Source organism: Canis lupus, chromosome 31, assembly GCF_048164855.1.
Source record: "Canis lupus baileyi chromosome 31, mCanLup2.hap1, whole genome shotgun sequence".
In the NCBI taxonomy this organism is placed as follows: domain Eukaryota; kingdom Metazoa; phylum Chordata; class Mammalia; order Carnivora; family Canidae; genus Canis; species Canis lupus.
Window position 1 is genome coordinate 22,837,406 of NC_132868.1, and position 21,707 is coordinate 22,859,112.

The 21,707-nt window shown below is 37.8% G+C and overlaps 1 pseudogene; it reads left to right on the forward strand.

Annotated features, from left to right (window-relative positions):
• Nucleotides 1-3,138: 3,138 nt before the first annotated feature.
• Nucleotides 3,139-21,707, forward strand: part of LOC140622349 (malate dehydrogenase, mitochondrial-like) — an 82,936-nt pseudogene continuing 64,367 nt past the window's right edge.

Here is a 21,707-nt window from a genome sequence, read left to right on the forward strand (position 1 = left end):
CCTTTGTTTTATTGAAAGCTGCTGAAGATAAGATGAGCTCAATGACTGGGGACCCTTTCTGACTATGAGAATTGGAAATATAGAGATGACAAAATTACATGTATGTGCTGCTATTCTACTTATCAAAGTATTTTTATATCTGCCTGTCACTTCATCTTCCAGCTATCCCCAAAGAAAAGCAGAGATTTTCCTTTTTTTTTTTTTTTTTTTTTTAGAAATTTCTTAAATTTCCTTTTTACAGAAGAGGAATTTACTTCAGAAGCCTGAATTACCCTGAGTGGGACAGCTAGTTGATGCAGCTCATGAGTAGCTCATGAGTAGCTCATTAGAGTCTAGGGCTTACTCTATGATACTCCTCAGCCTGGGGGGTTCTGGTTATGAAGAAAAGTGAATTTAGATTGACGAGCATTAAACATCAGGTACACAGCCTCATGTACTCAACCCTGTCCTGACACAAATATATTTAATTCAGGACAATTTGTTTTCCACAATTTAAACCCTTTTCTCCTCTGCAGATGCCAGACTTCTTTTTTTTCCCCCTTGTTACCTCCCTCCCTCCAAGACTATTCTTGTGAAAAGAACTTATATATCTAAACTTCACGGATACTTCCTTCTATTTCAGCTATTGACAGATTTGAAGTCTAAATCATGGGGCAGAAATATGACACAGTAGGCACCTGAGAGCTGGGCTGGAAAATAATATTTTAACCAGGTTGAATTTTTCAGTTTCTGGATTCACACTGTGCAGATAGAGCTTTCCTGGCCTACCTGGCCACTGAGCAGATTCCATGTAATATAGACTTACCAATATAGAAGAGCCCTTATATGCAGTGCTCCCATTTTGTAGATGGGAAATTAATGCCCAAAGAGATAAACTAATTTTTAAGGTCACTCTGTGTAAATTTAACCTTTGTTTTGTTGAAAGATGATTCAGTTAAGCCCCAGCTTAGGGATTAGTGATCTGTGGAAGGTTGGCTTCTGACCCTGTCATGGAAATTTAGTGCACAGGACGTTTGCTTGGGAATATCCTTAAGATCAACATCCATGGAAGGAAAGGAACAAATGCAGTAGAAGGCAGACAGAAAAGTGGAGCTGTCATAAGGAAACTCAGTTCCTGATCACTTTAACCGATACCACAAGAAGCCCTGGAGCTGAAATGGTCCATCAGAGTTGTCCTGATTCGATTGCAGTGGCCAGGACTTTCTAGTCCAGCCTCCCTCAGTTCTTGGGTATGTGCCACATCAGGAAGGAGTCACCTTGGGCAAGGAAGCTCTGCGCCTGAGGCAATCCCTGGAGGGCTGACAGCTGAAGGCAGTTTGTGACAGCAGTTCCAGCAGCTGGGTCAAGTAGACCTTCCTTGAAGGGGGAATCAAAGCAGCACTTCTTCACATCTATCACAAGAGCCTCACTGAATTGGAGGATTAGAGATTGTATCCAGTTGTCATCAACACTTCTGACAAAACTTGGACTTGAAATGAGGATATCCTGGCTACTAACCCTTGTCTTTACCATTCTTCATTGCTGTTAGAATCCAAAATTTTTCTTAGGGGTTTGTGATTTGGAGTTATTTGTGAGTCTTAGATATGAACTGTTGACCTGTGAAGAGACTTGCCAATCTGGTTGGCTCAATCTATTTATCTTCATGCTCAACCACCACAACAAAAATATTTAAGTGTTTCCCTGAAGGTTTAACAGCTCTTGCTATAGAGCAGAATACTTAATTCTAAGCTCTCCAAATCTCTTCAAACCCTATAACTTAAAAAAAAAAAAATCTGTTTACTCCATTCTCCCGGGAGCTGCATGTTGATAAATGATTACTCTAAGGAATTTTCTGAATCTACATCTTCTGTGTCTGCAGACATCATCCTTCATCTGATGAATACTGAACCAGAATTCTCCAGAACCATAGAGGATTTAAGGCTATTACTGAGACCTTGCTATGAATCAACACAGGCTTCACCTAGGACCTGAAGAACTCCTGGCCACTATTTTGACTTCCGTGTCTTGTTTGTTTTTTAAGCACTTGCTCAAAGGCCACCTCCTCTAAAAGGATTAAATGATGTAATACTTGAAAAACACTCCACCATACTTAGCATACATATGTGAGGATTCAATAAATATTAGCTATTATTACTGTTGTCTTTTGATTTACTTTTAATTTTTTGTTGTATTGTTGTCTTTTTAATGGCTCTCTTTCATTTGGAGTTCTATAATGTGTTAAAGGCACAACAAATACATTTTTTCCCACATGCCATTGCCACTTGCAGCTGTGGTTTCAGAGATGATGACTGTGTTTGACTACAACTAGCTACTTGGTCCACACCCCATGCATACTGTTCAAGCAGTGGCACAGAGAGGGAGAGAATAGGACAGAGTGCCAGAGTCACCCACAAGGCACTGAGTCACAGAGCTTCAGGAACATCTGTCCCCAAATTCTCTGACAGTACCTCCAGGCAGCTGACCCCCATGACACTACATCCTCAAAGTGGCAAAGTGGTATATCCCATCTCTAGAAAACTATTTTAAAACTTTCTTAATTTGGGACAGAATATAAGTTTGGAATGTTCATTCCAGACATCTCATTCTGTTCTCTGGGACCACATGGACCAAGTTCCTTTCCTCTTCTTTAAGACTACTCTTTAATAAATGTGCAGACCTATTGTAGCTGATAGCTCTAGAACATGTTTGTAGAGTTATGCCTTGTATACTGACTGACTTCAAAGGTCCTTTGTGTTGCCTAGTCTTCTGCTTCATTTTTGGTGGCTGAGTATGGGCTAGAGATTTAGTTTGATTCTTGAGTGGGTTAGTATCATAGTTCTCTTTTGCAGGCTTGTCTGAGAAGTACTTTCTCCTGCTTTCTACTTACCGAAATGTGACCTTTAAAAAAAAAGACTACTTATGTACGCCAAAGAATGTCGTAGATCAATATTGATATTCATTTCTTCTGAGTTACTCTTGCTGCAATCTTCTTTTAGGGACACTGGTAGCTATATGTCCAGTTCTTGCCATCCCCTCTCTGAGGAGCTAGAGAGCCTTATACTCTTGGGCTGAGGATTTAGGGATGAATCTTACCATGTGGTTCTTGCCCCTGCTCTATCCAGTCACATTTTTGTATGGGTAAAACTGGTGTAAGGAAACATGACGGTGAAGCCCACAGAAAGAATTGATGCTACTTCAGTAGCTGAAGGAAGACAGACGTTTGAATATATGTGAGCACCAGGTTTTCTTTATGTTCATTTTAAAAGTTGCTATTTTTTGGAAATGGTAATACATTTATGTGGTTCAAAATCCAAACAATGTTAACGGATATAAACAGAAAATCTGGCTCCCTCCCCTGTCTCTATTCACTCTGTTTTCCCTTGCTCAGTGTTTATCCTTTTACTGTTTATTTTTAAAATGACAAGAAAATATAAATGCATATACTTATTTCTCCCCCTTTTTGTACAGTGGGTAATTATAGCAGAAACCAGTAATGCTTACCAATATTCATGCTCTCCTCTATCTAGGAAAGACTTTGTGTGTATTTACATGAGAAACTGACAAGAAGGAAATAGATCATAAATCTACCAAATTTTCTAATGCATTGTCACATCAAAGAAACCATGACCCAGGACTGAAAATGCTTTTCTGTTTTCTTCAGTTCCTCATATTTGGATCAGCAAAATGTTTGCTGTGAAATCTGACTGCTCCGAAAAAGCACAAACATTCACTTTAGATGTGACCACAGAGGATAGTGGATAAGGAAAGACTTCCCAAGGAGGGAGCCAGTGGCTATAGCAACAAATGGACAGGGGAGCTCCTCCCAAGGACAGCATCAATGTCCAGTCAACTAATCTTCCACTCCCATTTTAAAGGGCCTTCAAGGGATGCCTGGGTGGCTCAGAGGTTGAGCGTCTGCCTTTGGCTCACGGCATGATCCCGGAGTCCCGGGATTGAGTCCCACGTCAGGCTTCCTGCATGGAACCTGCTTCTCCCTCTGCCTGTGTCTCTGCCTCTCTCTGTGTGTCTCTTATCAATAAAAAAGTAAACTCTTTTTTTTTTAAATTTTTATTTATTTATTTATTTATGATAGTCACAGAGAGAGAAAGAGAGAGAGGCAGAGACATAGGCAGAGGGAGAAGCAGGCTCCATGCACCAGGAGCCCGATGTGGGATTCGATCCTGGGTCTCCAGGATCGCGCCCTGGCCCAAAGGCAGGCGCCAAACCGCTGCGCCACCCAGGGATCCCCAAAAGTAAACTCTTTTTAAAAAGGCCTTCAAAATGCCTTCCCAGAGGGATTTAGAAATTGCTATGGACAATCACTTCTGTGTATCTCCCATCCTTCCCTTTTCTGCTGAAGTATTTCTATTTTGGTAATCCTTCATTATTACACAATTAAATATTCCATGTATCTCCTAGATCACTGGACCATAAGGAGATAGATTCAGATCAGACAGAGAGGACGGATTCAGACATGCTGGACTTTGAGTTTGGTGCAGTTACTGGATGGGACTTTGTGTTGTGGGACTTTGTCCCTATCCAAAGGGAGGATATAAGTGTGTTCAATATGCTGAAGAAGAGTGAACCAGAAGTTTGGTGGCCAGAATGGTACACTGTGGAAGACATGGCTAGTGCTCTTAATATCAATTTATTCTCTTCCTCCTAAGCATACAGGTAGACTACATTTTTCTTGTCTTTCCTGTGGGTCAGAGTGACCACATGACTGAGTTTTGACTAATGAAAGAACAGAAGTGATATGCCTATTTTCAGGTTTTCTCATAGAAACCTTCCTCATGTGATTCTTACTGTCTTGGCACTCATCCTCTGACTGAACGGTGCAGACCCCAAAGACTTAGAAGAGGAGGGAGTCACAGGATTGCATGGATCCCTGAGTGACAGCCTGGAGCAGAACTCTTCAGGAACTTGCTCTTCAGATCTCAGCTGGTAAAGCCTCTTCCTATCCTTCCAGCTATTACCTGCCTGAATGTCAGGCATTCAAGTACTGGCTATCTAGTGGTATGCCAGTACTCAGTACAAGTACTTGTACCACTAGAAGTCTGGAGCCGGGAATTTGCTCTCAGAAGCTTTCTGTTCCTATCCTGGCCCATACTGCTCTCTCTCTGGAATTTTAAGCCAGCACCTTAGAGTGTACTTTACAGAGTCTATTTCAGAAATGTACATCTGTTCTTACTCATTTGATCATAAACTGCTTGAACTCATATATCATATCTTTTGCTTCTTTCACCACCTCAGTGCCCAGCAAAGTGCCTGATACATAGTGGGGGTTCAATATGTTCTAATTAATCAATTCACTTATTTCCCAGTGGGGCAGATGAGAAGTGATTGGGGTACTTGAATGAGGTATCTCTGAACTTTTGACCCTTTCCAGAGCTCTCCAGGAGTGTTTTGGCATGTCTTCCAAGAAAAATTGTAAGTCAAGAGAAAATATCATTTTTACTGATGATTCAGCCAAAGTTGAGCATCTACTACTCTAGAAAATTCTGCTGACAGCTTTGCTTTTATTAACTTTTAAGCATTAATGATTCTATAAGAAAATCAGCTAGGGATTATGTTCCATTTTTTTTTAGGTGGTTAAGTAAGTAAGTTTCTGGGCATGTATACTTGGCTAAGGAAATTCCTTGAGTTGAGAAGGAAATTCTTTTTATATATTGTCTTTTTAAAAGTGAGTCATCTGACTTTGGGGAAATTTTAAAGGTTTATAGTGGAACGAGCTTGTAAATATCGGTCTATATAGCAAAACCATTAGTAAACTACTTGATTACATTTGTTTGGCATTAATTAAGCATCTGTCAAATTAAAGGCACTGTACTAAATACAATGAAACAGTAACAGTGAATGGAACCATGTGCAAAATGGAAAGAATTCTGAATAATTAGCAGAATTAATGGTAGTGATGTTAATAATAATAGTATTAATAATAATAATAGTAATGGGAGCTGTCAGTATTAGCCACTTAGTAATACCAGTAATATTAGTCAGATTGTCTCTAACTCTCAGAATAACTCCTAAAGGTAAGTATGTACTGGTGTCCATATTTTTGTAGCTTAAGAAACAAAAATTCTGAGTTTTGTAATCTGAGATTACAAAACTACCAACTGAATTTTTTTTATTTTAAAAATATTTATATTTAGAATTCGCCAACAGGATACAATTTAGATGATCCCAATTTTATTGCCAGTATCCAATGCAGCATGGAAGCAAGTCAAACATATGCCTTTTTCTATCAGGCCTCATCAGGGAGGGGGTTGATGTTGGCCACACCAATGTCATAGAGCTCCTTCACAGATTGTTTAATGTGGTGCTCTTTGGCCTTGACATTTATAATGAATGCCAGTGTGTTGTTTTTTATTTTCATAGCCACTACCAAACGAATTTGAATATAGTTCTCTGACTCCATATGCAGTTTTCTGCACTAAACACATCTGCTTGCTATCACAAGATCTTGATTCAAGTGTAGACTTTGCTTCTTAATGCTCAGTAATCTTGCTGAGTCTCAGTTTTCTCATCTTAACAGTGATGATCATCATGACTCTACTCCTCTCCCAGGAGGGTGTTTTAATCAAAGGGCCTATTGAATGTGAAAGTGACTATGAGCCGCAAAGCACCCTATGTCTGCAGATGATAGTAATAATAATTAGTAGTAGTGTTAGTTACAGTAACTATCCTCCAGTTGCTTACGATCTAGAAAGGGAAATAGAACATGCAAAAGAGTAGTATGAAAAGTGACAAGTAATGCAATCAATATATGTACAGAGAAGGAGCTGGAGGTGTCCAGAAGGACAGACTTCTCTGTTGGGATATCAGGGAGGTATTGCACATATGTGGATATGGACTTTTGGGGAGTACCATGGCCTCTGCCCTGAAAGAGTGGCTCTACTCAACAGCAGGCACAGGCAGAGGAGAACAATTCTGTAGAAAGTCTTTCCTTTAGGCAGGCAAAAACACCCTAATAGTACAATGGAGTTTGAAGGCAACTGGCATCAGAGTCACTGTAGTCCCAGTTTGAAAAAAAAAATGTAGTAATTGCCGTATATGCCTTAGAGACTCTAAACAAAGGGTCAGCAAACTATAGCCCGAGGGCTGGGTGCTTGTTTTCACAAATACAGTTTCACTGGACTATAGCCATATCCATTACTTACATATTTCCTATGGTTTTCTTGCTATAATGACACAGCTGAGTAGTTGCTACAGAGACTGTATGACTTGAAATGTCTAAAATATTTACTATACAGCTCTTTAGGAAAATGTTTAAAGAATTCTGGTCTAGACAGAGACAGCAGCCATCAGTTAAATAAGCAACTCATTATGCTAAGTATATATACGCACATACGTGAGTAGGGAGAGGGACCAGAGAGGGGAAGCTGGGGTGAATAATGTGAGTGCCATGTACTTCTTTATTCACTGTCCAGTAGACCTATCTGGTTGGCCATTAGTTACTAGGAGAGGCAGTACTCTGTGATCAGTGGTTTGCAAGCTTGGCTGCATATTAGAATCACCTGGGAATCTTTTAAAGCTCTGGATACACAGGCCATAAGACCAATTAAATCAGAATCTCTTGGGGTGTGACTGGACATCAGTAATTATTAAAGCTTTGTAGGTGATTTCAGTGTGCAGCCAAGGTTGAGAATCATTAATGTAGTGGAAATAATGCTGGCCTGAGTTTCTGAAATACAGTTCTAACCCAAGCTCTGGCACTATTTTAACTAATTAGTAGAATGTCTCAATCAGAAATTAATTAGTATGCTATGCTTTCTTCCTTCCAAAGCAAGAATTTTTACTGTCTTTCTTAGGGTAGGAGGATGTCTGGGAGGTTTTAAAGTAATGGCATTCTTATTTTGTTTTGTTTTGTTTTCTTTCCAGTCAGAGATTGTTCTTGTTCCATGTACAATGGATTGCCATTTATGGACCCTGGGACGTATCAAATGGACGTGGGAAAGGGAACAGTCATTATGCAAGTCCGTTTGGAATTTAAGATCTGCTAAGTAAATAAAAAATAAAACAAAATCTCTCTTTATTTGAACAGCTCTTCAGTATTATGCCTTATACCTAAGGTATAGGTATCTAAATACTTTCTTTTCTCTCTCTAAGGACTCTTGACTTTTCCAGATTGAGAGTGAATGGATCAGCCAAGGTGGTTAAGAGAGAGGTGTGAGAATAAACTATGGCTTAGCAATTTGGCACAGAGCTGTGGCTGTCCATTTGCTGCCACAGGACTAATTATTTACTCCAGTATAAAGTAGGGCTACTGAATCAGTGACCACATTTTGGTTTGTGACTGGAAGGCTGGTCTAGCCCCGCCCACACTTTCATGGACCACTGGCTAGCTCCAGGGTTAAAGAGTCCACATTTTGGGAGTGTTTTCTGAAGGTATGATTGAAATTCAAATATGTTAAATAGAGTTGTAGAGCACTTAACCCTATTAACTCATTAGCTCACATTAATATAGTTAATTTATTTGACTGACCTGAGGGAAAGGACATTGGTCTAGTGAATGTAAATGATGACCAAGGAGGACAAGAATGGTGGTAATTAGGGAAGGTAGATCAATTGAGACCCTATTAGGAGGGACCTGGGAGACCGGATAGAGATTCTATTCAGTGAGAATTTCTTTATTTTTTCCCCTTTGATTCTAAAAGTGATAATCGCCAGAGAAAATTTGGAAATGCAGAAGAAAAACATTAAAAAAAAAAAACTAAACTAAAATCACCTTGTAATCTTTTCTGTTAATTCCCAATACTTTCTGGTCCATTTTCTCTGTTCATTGATTAATGCAAAGTTCTTTGACAACAGAAATAAATTTAATAATTACTTACCTGTAGTGTTGTCCTTTGACTCTCAGATGGTTATTGCCCAAGTGAATAATTTTCCACTGACTTACTGCTGTGCCTTCTCAGGGATGCTGATGAAATGTGGACAGTGTATTAAACTGAAATATGGTATGACTGTACACATTGTGATGGTAGATATCTTTCCTGAGATAAGAGTAAAGGCAGGGAGTAACTTGCTGACTGTGAGAGGGAAGAGACAGCATAATCAAACCTATGTTTGTTTTCTGCAGTGTTCTCTAAAACAAGAACAAGAATGTTGTCTTTTAAGTATTTAAGAAAGCACTATCAGATCAGTTAACATGTCTTTTAAAAAAAACAACAACACAGTACTGTATAATGACCTAGAAAAAGTGCAATAATCATGAGTGATATATAAACATTGAGAGGCAGTATTTTTCCTCAGAAGTGATCGTATTCTCATTAATAGTGATTTTTTCAGAGGGTTTTTGCCCCCAATTTTTTAGTCCCATGTTAGTGCATTACTAAATTTAAAGGGCTCAAAACTAGTCATTGAACACAACATTGAGAATCCCTGCCCTAAAGAACAAAGGAGGGTATATTAGCCTACTCAGGCTGCCATACATAATTCTTCAGGCTGAATGGATTCAACAGCAGAAATTTATTTTTGTAAAGTTCTGGAAGCTGAAAGTCTAAGATCAAGGTACCAGCAGGATTGGCTTCTGGTAAGACCTCTCTTCCTGGTTTGCAAATAGCTGCCTTCTTGCTTTGTCCTCACATGACCTTTCCTTTGTATATGTGTATCCCTGGTGTCTCTTCCTCTTCTGTAAGAACACAGGCCACATTGAGTTTAGAAGCACCCTTATGACTTCATTTAACTTTAATTACCTCCTATCTTCACATATAGTCACACTGGGGAGCTAGGGCTTCAACATACTGATTTTAGAGGGATGTAATTCAGTCCATAACAGAGTTTGTGATTTTTGCATATCGAAGGACAAGGTGAGGTTTCTATTAGCCTTGGTATTGGGAGGATTTCTGCTGTGGAAAGGACCATAGATACAGGATAATTAAAACCATGTTTTTGGAATTGCAGGCAAGGTTTAAGTTTAACTGGAACATAAGATTTGTGGAGGGTGAGATTTTGGATGTAGGTTGAAAAGGGAGATTGAGACAAAGTTGTGGAACTTTGGAGAACCAGACAAGGATGTCACTTGATTTGGAAGGGTAGCTGAGAGCCACTGAAGAATTTTGAGCTGGGGAATGACATAGGTCAAAGATGCGCTATAAGCAGATCATGCTGGTGAAGAATGGATTGGAAGGTGGGGCATAGAAGATAAGAAATAAGGAGGCCAGTTAGAAGGCTACTGAAATAATTAAGGGCACTTCAGAGGCAGCTTGGTATGGTGTGGTTGTTAAGAGCATTGACTCCAAAGTCAGGTTGTCTTGTTTCAAAGTTGATGTATGCCTCTTACATAACTGGATTACTTTAGGCAAATGACTTTACTTTTCTAAGCAGTTATTTCTTTGTAAGTGATACATGGCTGATGGAAGTGTTAAGAATTTTACACAAGTCAATATATATAAGGTGCTTAGAAAAGTACCTGGTATGCAATGCTGTTAAACTGTTTGCTTATAGAATGAAGGTGGGAAAGCACTAGATAAAAATCCCAAATCACTTTCTTTTTATCTTGACCAACTTTAAAATAAGTTTTTGTCTTAATGAATCCTGTTATTTTCCCCTACATTTATATCTCAGGCCTACTTTTGTAAACAATTAGGTGTTTGTTCAGCCTACCCCACTTTGCCTCCATGGATCCTGCCAAAAGAAATCCAAAGTATACCCCACCAGGATTCAGAATGCATTTAAGTAACCAATAAATCTTTTGCATTTAAAAGATACAGCTGTTCTAAAAGTTTACATCTGGACTAAGTAAGGTATGTAAATAGAAAGTCAAACTATGCTAAAAATCTCATATGTCTGCATTCATTTGAACAGCCAGACTATAATGAACCAAAACACGATAAACTCTGCATAGGAACATAAACACATGCCCTGGAACATTCAGGACAAGCCCACAAGGGCAACATTACTGTGATTAAAAATATTATCAGGTTGCAGTTTTTCACTAGGTTCTCAAAGGCATACAGAATGGTGTTTTTTACATCTAATGCAATATTCCATGCTGTTAGTGGATGGTACTTGGACTCAGTTTGAGTTAGTCTGTGTTTAGGATGAATTATGTAAAATCCCCAAATCATCTGTTTTGTAAACATAAGAAAGGAAGTGATTCCAATGAATAGGAAAAGTTGTTCCAAATTGGGAAAATGGAAAATCAGGGCCAGATGGAAGTGTGTTAGAAGACTTGAAAGCTCTAGCATTGCAAACAGTGAGCTTGCATCCTCTCTCAATGCCTTGAAGTGAAGGGAAACCTTATTTATGATTCCTGGGAACTGAAGTAAGGGCCATATATTTGTTGTTTATTCATTTTTTTCATCGTGTCATCAAAGTATTTATTATTAAGAACTTACTATGTTCCAGGTGCTAGGTTTCTCAGGAAGCTCACATCCCAGTGGTTTACAAGAATATAACAGCTGGAAGGAAAGCTTGATTATGTAGTTTAACCTCATGACTCGACAGATGAAGAAACTCTGGTAAATCCGTGTCAGGGCTAGGCCTCCAAGTCCCTGACCCTCATTCCAGTGCCCTACTTGCCATAGAACACTGGCACTTGAGGTAGACACTTACACATTCTTCACATTGCTCACTGTGCAAAGATGGGGAAAACAGTGAGAAACCAGATAATCAAGCCTTGGAAGATGACCAATGGTGTCACTTAGTAAACTCCTCTTTAAGGCCTTAGGTCACTTTCCTCTGCCCTTGGAATAGCATACATAGCATAGCATTGCTTATGAATTCCTTGGTATTAAGTGAGGGGTGAGGAAGGATTAGGATCATGGTCTGTCACATCTAAGGTCTTCACTCATTATAGCTAATGGCTGAAAAAACAAGGGACTTCCAGTGCAGATCTAGATTTAAATTCCCACTCTAGAATTTTCTAGCTGTTTTTAATGACCCCTCTCCTCAAACCTCAGGAGAAGTACCTCTAAATGAGGTATGTTGATATTACTTACTACATAGTATTGTTGTGAGTGTTGGGGAAGGTCACTGAAAAGGCGTGACTGCCAGTTGACTGCTGGGCTGGATCTTGGTGATTGGATGCTTCTTACCCCCTCTCTTGTCCTTGGAATGTGGGTTCCACTTCCTTTTCCCATCCCAGAAGCTGCCCAAAGGCATAGCCTTGAGATAGTGATGTGGTGTGGGAAACACCCCTACATGATATACACAGCGGGACCCAGTTGACATGTCTATGTAAACTTTTAAGATTTGGTAGGTGAATGTGGGGATCCAGTCATCTTGCTTCTGCCCCAAACAAGCCTCATATATAAGATTGCTTTGTTTATTGAAACTGCCACCTAGCAACCTGGAGTGGTCTGCCTCTTTTCTTTGGTCTTTCCCAGCCTTCTGTATATGGGGGCTGGTTTCACCCAGGAATTTCTGAGAGGGTTGCAACCAACAGTGATGTACTGAAGGTAAGGTGCTGAGTACATTGCCTCTAGGGTGGTAAGCTTAATAATTTAATGGTAGTTAGCGTATCATTTGTCCCTTCAAACAGAGAAATGCCAAACATATGTAGTAATGTATTATTACTGTATTTGTTAGGGTTCAACATAGCCCCTGCCCACAGCAAGTTCCCATTCCATCAGACAAGGCAGACACAAACATAAATAACTTGCTTGCAGTGCTGATTATGATAAGCATTTTAAGGAAAATATCTAGTGTCTTGGAATAGAGGAGCAAGGGAGACTAATTTAAATTTCTCCTTGTTCCTAATCATGGTGTATTTCCTATTGAAGATGGAACTAAGTGTTTTCAATGAAAAAACAAAGTGATTTAGTGGGTTGAATGTGAGAATTTAGGTAAATTGAATGGTTTGGGAAGAGGTTCAATGAAAATTGAGCCTGTTTTTCTATCCTGAAATTGTTAATATGATAATGTCTGCTATCCTGTGCTAAGGGAGCCAGAGAAAATAATACCTTTTTATTGAAATTTAGATTTGTTCAAAGAGAAAAAAAGAGAATCAGTTTATGTGTGAGATGTGACTTCCACAGCTGAAAACAGGCACGTGGAAATGTGGTTCATTTAGAGGTGCAATGTTTTATGATGATGCTGCTTCTGATAAAAAGAACAGGAAATAAACAGTATAAAATGTTGATGTTATAAAACATTCCATGTGAACTAACATCAATAGAGATGAATAGGGCTTTCACGTAATTAATGCCAACCTGCCTCTGCGCTGTCGTTTATTGTAGAACAGACAAAAGCAATTCAATCAGCTTTTCCAGAGCAAACCCACGCGATCTTAATTAATGGGTTAATGATTTTAGGAACAACAACAAAAAGATAATGTAGTATAGGACTTCAAAAGTGGCTTGGAAGCTAGATTACAAATTTAAGAAAGATATTTTTATGTAACTGGGTCGGGGGTAGAAACCAGAGATGTTTCCTTCCTTTTTACTTGCTTTTTTAATTGAACACTCCTGACATTCTCTGTGCTTCGCTTATGAAGTCAGAAGGCCTGGGTTTAAGTCTTGGATCTCAGTCACTAGATGTAGGAGATTTTATTTCATCATTTATTTCACAGTTTACCCACTATAAAATGAGGGAATTTGGTGGGATGATGGTTAGGGTTTCCGAATAGTATTGTCAGATTAGCACAACACAAAAGTAAAAACAAAACAAAGCAAAGTGAACACCAGTTAAATTTAAATTCAAATTCAAACCCAGTTTTAAATTCACATGTAACTGGGCATCCTCTCCCTTATCTGACAACACTGTCTATAAGGTGTCAATTTTACCCCTTCCTTATGTGAGGTTTGAATAGTCACCAGACTCAGGAATCAAAATATCACTTTTTTATTCTTACTATCCAGGTTGATCTGGCTTTGAGTTAAAGCCAAATTCAGTCTCCCCTTCTCTCAAACATTGCTCCCAAGTAAATTCCTAAAAAGTATTTACCAGCAATCCCTTTGCAGGAGAAGTGAAAGAGGAGCTGGAAATGTTACTGCAATCCTGCCCCTACCCCAGGAGTGGGCTGGAGCACTTCTAGAAGCATGTAGAAGGTTTAGTGGCAGATCACCATCTATGACCTTTCTCTTGGGATGACGTGGATTTCTTCTTGCTGCTGCTCATACAAGCTTCACAATAAAGTATAAGAAGATTTAATTCCCCAAATGAATGAGAACATATAATGTCTGTCCTTCTCCGACTGACTTACTTCACTCAGCATAATACCCTCCAGTTCCATCCACGTTGAAGCAAATGGTGGGTATTTGTCGTTTCTAATGGCTGAGTAATATTCCATTGTATACATAAACCACATCTTCTAAACATTATATGTTCTCATTCATTTGGGGAATATAAATAATAGTGGAAGGGAATATAAGGGAAGGGACAAGAAATGTGTGGGAAATATCAGAAAGGGAGACAGAACGTAAAGACTGCTAACTCTGGGAAACGAACTAGGGGTGGTAGGAGGGGAGGAGGGCGGGGGGTGGGAGTGAATGGGTGACGGGCACTGGGGGTTATTCTGTATGTTGGTAAATTGAACACCAATAAAAATAAATTAAAAAAAGATTTAATTCACTCATTTAATCTTGATCGAAGTTTTCATAAATGCCATTAAAAATAGCATGTACAGAGCTTACTATTTGCTAGAAATATGTAAGTACTTTATGTTTACTAATTCATTTAATCTACATATCAGTTCTATGAATTAGTTTGTATTATCATCATCATCTCATTTTACAGCTGAAGAAACTAAGGCACAGAAATGTTGAGTAATTTGCTTGAAATCAGACAATGCATAAAAACAAAGTCAGCACCTGAAACCCAGACTATGTGGCTCCAGTGACTGTATCTTTAACCATAATATTAGAGGGCTCCTGTCATCAATGCCAGGACAGCACCCCCAATTGCTGGATAAAATAATCAATAAAAAGTTAAAAGGAACATTGAAAATCCTGTCAAATTAAAAAGGTAATTCCTATCAACTTTATAGGATATATGGCACACATATATTTGATAGATGCATGGTTGATATTATATATGTTTATACATTATTTATATCAAGCCAATTTGATATATAGACATGGACATATCTGGAAGTCAAGACATGCCAGACTGAGTGGTAGATGAACATTTTCTCTAGTGTCCTTCTTGCCATATTCATTATGTTATTAGCTTTCCCCTTTTTGCTATACTGTCATATAAAGACAGTTCCATGCCTCTTTCACCAAACTTTTACTGAGTGAATACTGTGTTCTAGATACTGTTTTAGGCCTTTGAAATAGAAATATATACAAGAAAGGTTTTTTTTTTTTTTTTTTTTTTTTTAGTTTTTATTTATTTATGATAGTCACAGAGAGAGAGAGGCGCAGAGACACAGGCAGAGGGAAAAGCAGGCTCCATGCACCGGGAGCCCAACGTGGGATTCGATCCCGGGTCTCCAGATCGCGCCCTGGGCCAAAGGCAGGCGCCAAACCGCTGCGCCACCCAGAGATCCCTACAAGAAAGGTTTCTTTGATGACTTTGATGACTGGCTCTGTGGAGGGGTGATTGAGACCAAAAGACGAAATTTCAGGCAGCCTTTATTTAAGAAGAGGGGAGGCAGAGAGTGTATATGACATATTAAAAATACTTTCTCAAACAAAGAACTTCTTTGGAAGCACCCTTGAAAGAAGTGCCTCAACAAGAAAAGAAGCAATAAAAATAATAAAAGTAAGCACGAATAAGAAGGAACTAATGAAGTTTGTGAAATAAGGTAATGTTAGAATTTAGGTCTAGCTATGTGTAAAATTGACCAAAGTAACAGTCATTTAAATAAGATGTTGTAGGTAGAATAATGACCCTCCCACAGATGTCTCCAGCCTAATCTTGGAAGTCCTGAATATACTTTCTTACATGGTAAAAAAGATTTTGCAGATGTGATTAAGTTACAGATACTAAGATAAGAAAATTACCATGGGTTATCTGGGTGCAATGTAATCACAAGAATCCTTATAAGACAGAGAGCTAATGAGTGAACGAGTGGTTGGAGTGATGCAAGGAAGGCGCCATGGCCTAAGGAAGGCAGGTGAGTTCTAGATGTTGGAAAAGGCAGGGAAACAAATCTATCCCTAGGGCCTCCAGAAGGAATACAGCCCTGTCTGAATCTTGAATTTAGGACTTATGACCTCCAAAACTGAATTGTAATAGATTTATTGAGGCCATGAAGGTTGTGAACATTAGTTACAGGAGCCATAGAAAATGCATACACAAAGGATGAATTATCTCTGTCAGGTAAGATTTAAGTGGTAGGTGGCCCAGGGTTGGTGGGAGAGTTTTGCTGCCCCAGGTTGCCAGAAAAATCCTAGCTATTTATATCTTGTTAATCTTCCTTCTTAAAGGTGTTTCTTTCATTGATGATCAAAATGTCTCACATAGGTGGCCGAAGTAAGAGGAAAAGCAAGGTCATGTCTTTACTTTTTAAGTATATGTTCCAGAAATCGCACACATCTTTTCTCACCTATCTTTGGCTAAAACTTTATTTCATGGTCATGTGGGAAAGGGGGCTGGGAAATATGGCCTTGATTTTGGATGACCCTGTGCTGAACTAAAAGCCAGAGGCTCTATCACTATAGGAAAAAGGGATAATGGATATTGGAGACAATTAAGCAAGTAACTTAGTGATGTCATTATCCCTCTTAATAAAATAAAAAGTTATAGAATAGTCTAGGCTCTATATTACTAATGATACCAACAAGATGTGGGAAGGTGCAGATGAAAGTAAAAGGTACATGAGAACATGTTAAAGCACTTCTCTAGTTAAGGAAAACACATAGGTATAGATTCACTTTTTAAATACTTGTTTTAAATATATACATATATCTTGATAATTTAAGAATAACCCCAGGATATTAAAAATAGAATGCATAATTTTTAAGCAACCAGAAAAATTGATCCATCCAATGAAAGTTATATTGAGAGGAAAATATGTGGACAAATTTTGTAAACAAAAAAAAAACTATTCCATGGCAGTAAACAAAGTAGTAATTACAATAAATATAAATGGATTATAGTCACCAGCCCCACACTTTTTTTTATGGTGGGATTAAAAATAAGATCCACAAAGATAGAAAGAGATGGAGTACTTCTAAATTCGTTCTATGAGGCCAGCATCACCTTAATTCCAAAACCAGACAAAGACCCCACCAAAAAGGAGAATTACAGACCAATATCCCTGATGAACATGGATGCAAAAATTCTCAACAAGATACCAGCCAATAGGATCCAACAATACATTAAGAAAATTATTCACCATGACCAAGTAGGGTTTATCCCCAGGACACAAGGCTGGTTCAACACTCGTAAAACAATCAATGTGATTCATCATATCAGCAAGAGAAAAACCAAAAACCATATCATTCTCTCATTAGATGCAGAGAAAGCATTTGACAAAATACAGCATCCATTCCTGATCAAAACTCTTCAGAGTGTAGGGATAGAGGGAACATTCCTCGACATCTTAAAAGCCATCTACGAAAAGCCCACAGCAAATATCATTCTCAATGGGGAAGCACTGGGAGCCTTTCCCCTAAGATCAGGAACAAGACAGGGATGTCCACTCTCACCACTGCTATTCAACACAGTACTGGAAGTCCTAGCCTCAGCAATCAGACAACAAAAAGACATTAAAGGCATTCAAATTGGCAAAGAAGAAGTCAAACTCTCCCTCTTCTCTGATGACATGATACTCTACATAGAAAACCCAAAAGCCTCCACCCCAAGATTGCTAGAACTCATACAGCAATTTGGTAGCATGGCAGGATACAAAATCAATGCCCAGAAATCAGTGGCATTTCTATACACTAACAATGAGACTGAAGAAAGAGAAATTAAGGAGTCAATCCCATTTACAATTGCACCCAAAAGCATAAGATACCTAGGAATAAACCTAACCAAAGAGGTAAAGGATCTATACCCTAAAAACTATAGAACACTTCTGAAAGAAATTGAGGAAGACACCAAGAGATGGAAAAATATTCCATGCTCATGGATTGGCAGAATTAATATTGTGAAAATGTCAATGTTGCCCAGGGCAATTTACATGTTTAATGCAATCCCTATCAAAATACCATGGACTTTCTTCAGAGAGTTAGAACAAATTATTTTAAGATTTGTGTGGAATCAGAAAAGACCCCAAATATCCGGGGGAATTTTTAAAAAGAAAACCATATCTGGGGGCATCACAATGCCAGATTTCAGGTTGTACTACAAAGCTGTGGTCATCAAGACAGTGTGGTACTGGCACAAAAATAGACACATAGATCAATGGAACAGAATAGAGAACCCAGAAATGGACCCTGAACTTTATGGTCAACTAATATTTGATAAAGGAGGAAAGACTATCCATTGGAAGACAGTCTCTTCAATAAATGGTGCTGGGGAAATTGGACATCCACATGCAGAAGAATGAAACTAGACCACTCTCTTTCACCACACACAAAGATAAACTCAAAATGGATGAAAGATCTAAATGTGAGACAAGATTCCATCAAAATCCTAGAGGAGAACACAGGCAAAACCCTTTTTGAACTTGGCCACAGTAACTTCTTGCAAGATACATCCACGAAGGCAAAAGAAACAAAAGCAAAAATGAACTATTGGGACTTCATCAAGATAAGAAGCTTTTGCACAGCAAAGGATACAGTCAACAAAACTAAAAGACAACCTACAGAATGGGAGAAGATATTTGCAAATGACGTATCAGATAAAGGGCTAGTTTCCAAGATCTATAAAGAACTTACTAAACTCAACACCAAAGAAACAAACAATCCAATCATGAAATGGGTAAAAGACATGAAGAGAAATCTCACAGAGGAAGACATAGACATGGCCAACATGCACATGAGAAAATGCTCTGCACCACTTGCTATCAGGGAAATACAAATCAACACCACAATGAGATACCACCTCACACCAGTGAGAATGGGGAAAATTAACAAGGCAGGAAATAACAAATGTTGGAGAGGATACGGAGAAAAGGGAACCCTCTTACACTGTTGGTGGGAATGTGAACTGGTGCATCCACTCTGGAAAACTGTGTGGAGGTTCCTTAAAGAATTAAAAATAGATCTGCCCTACGACCCAGCAATTGCACTGTTGGGGATTTACCCCAAAGATTCAGATGCAATGAAACGCCGGGACACCTGCACCCCGATGTTTCTAGCAGCAATGTCCACAATAGCCAAACTGTGGAAGGAGCCTCGGTGTCCATCGAAAGATGAATGGATAAAGAAGATGTGGTTTATGTATACAATGGAATATTACTCAGTCATTTGAAACGACAAATATCCACCATTTGCTTCAACGTGGATGGAACTGGAGGGTATTATGCTGAGTGAAGTAAGTCAGTCGGAGAAGGACAAACAGTGTATGTTCTCATTCATTTGGGGAATATAAATAACAGTGAAAGGGAATATAAGGGAAGGGAGAAGAAAAAGACTCCTAACTCGGGGAAACAAACTAGGGGTGGTGGAAGGGGAGGAGGTGGGAGTTGGGGGTGAATGGGTGACGGGCACTGAGGGGGGCACTTGATGGGATGAGCACTGGGTGTTATTCTGTATCTTGGTAAATTGAACACCAATAAAAAAATTAATTTATTTAAAAAAAATAAGATCCACATTTATGTGATCAATACAAGGTAACTTGTTTTTGTTTTTTTTTTTTTAGTACAAGGAAAGATGAAAATTAAAGGCATAAAAATATACTATGATCTGATGATCTAAGACAGAATAGCAATTTCAAAGTTGAACAAGTTAGAAATGGAGAGCAATTATGATCAGGAGAAAATATAGGTGTAACGAACTGATAACATGAATAACAGATCAAGAATGTATAATAGTCATTCATAAACATATCTGCTTCCAACATATCAGTGTATGTTCAAAATGTATAAAGTGACAACTCACAAAACTATGGTGGAATAAAGGTAAATTAATATCTGGAGCTAGGGTCCTTGAAAACTGTTTATTCCAACACATAAAGGAAACCAAAGGCATAAAAAAATATGAACAACAGCATTAAGATGGAAATTTGGTGTTTTAAATACATCTGTAGGAATAAAAATTAAAGAAGATTTTCACTAAAGAAAAACAGCAAGAGTATAACATTATCCCAAACAAATGAGGAAGAAGGAAATAATAAAGAAGGGTTAAAATAAATGAAGAACAATAACAATATATAGTTGGGTATAAACAAAAACAAAAACATTTGGGTTCTTCAGAAAGATGAATAAGATATATAGGTAACTAATAATATGGGTAAAACTAATACAGAAAAGTAAAAGAAGGTGAATATTCACAAAATACAGAATGAAAAATCTAAGCTATTACTATAGATGTAATGAATGATGTATAATCATAAGTTTGATTTATAGTTATATAATTATAGGTATAAGGGAGATTACAAAAACAACCAATGCTACTAAAGACTTATTAATTGATAAACCCAGATTGTTGTAATATATAACAATAATTTTTTAAACCAGAATCAGAAGAAATTTAAAATAAAACAAAATTTTAAAACATAATAGAAACTACAATGACTATTAGAAAAGTCTTCATTCCAAACTCTACTCTTTACCAAAATTTCAGGCCCAAACAATTTATAAGTGATTTCTTAAAAAAAAAAAAAAAAAAAAAAAAAGAAACAAAGAAACAAATAATATTTTACAGGTTGTCCTAGACAGTGAAAGAATAAAAGAAACTGAGTTCTCTATATCATTAAGTCATTTTCTGAGTCTAGTTTAACACTAATTCTATGAGTATATAAAAATGTTATCTGTAAAGAAATTATAGGCCAATTTTATTTATAAACATAGATGTGAAAATCCTAGAGTAATTATTACATCACAAATTACAACATTACTTTTTTTTTTAAGATTTATTCATTTGAGAGAGAGAAAGAGAGCATGTGTGAGCAGGGAGGGGGCAAAGGGAGAGGGAGGCAATCCTCAAGCAGACTTACTTCCTGAGTGCAGAGCCCACCCTGGGGCTTAATCCCTGGACCCTGAGATCATGACCTGAGCCAAAAATCAAGAGTCAAAGGCTTAATCAACTGAACCACTCAGGCACCCCTGAGGTAATTACATTACCTTTTGAAAAACAATATATTGATTTATAAAGAAATCAATCACATGCTTGATTCGAGATAGAAAATTATTAAATAAAATTCAGTTCCTACTTGTAAGTTTTTTATAAAGTTAGACATAGAAAAGAGTCTGATTAACTAATTAAAGGTTGTATATGAAAATTTGCCAGGACGCATCATATTTAAGGAAGAAATTTTAGATAAATTTCATATAAGACAAGAAAGCCTTGTGTCACCAACTGGTTAACTTTAATGCTAGAGAATATTTTATAAAACAAAAAACTCAGTGAAGAATAAATACAGAAAGGAAAAAAAAACAGAAGACATACCCATCTATGGAAACTAACATAATCTGTTACACTGGTGTAGAATCCTAGTTCTGGATAAAAGATGATCTTATAACAACCAGTAATATTCTCACCAGGAATAAATAAAATATATCTGTCATTCACAGTGTACCACTAAAACTTTAAAATGTAAAAACATTAATCTAACAAAAAGCATATAAGATGATTTTGGAGAAATTAATATCTGTACTAAAAGGCATACAAAAAGATTTGAATAAATGTAGAGATAAACAATGTTCATGGATGGGATAAGTTAACAATTTAAAAATGTCAAACTTTCTCCTATTATATAAATAGTGTGTGGAATTCCAATCAGAACTT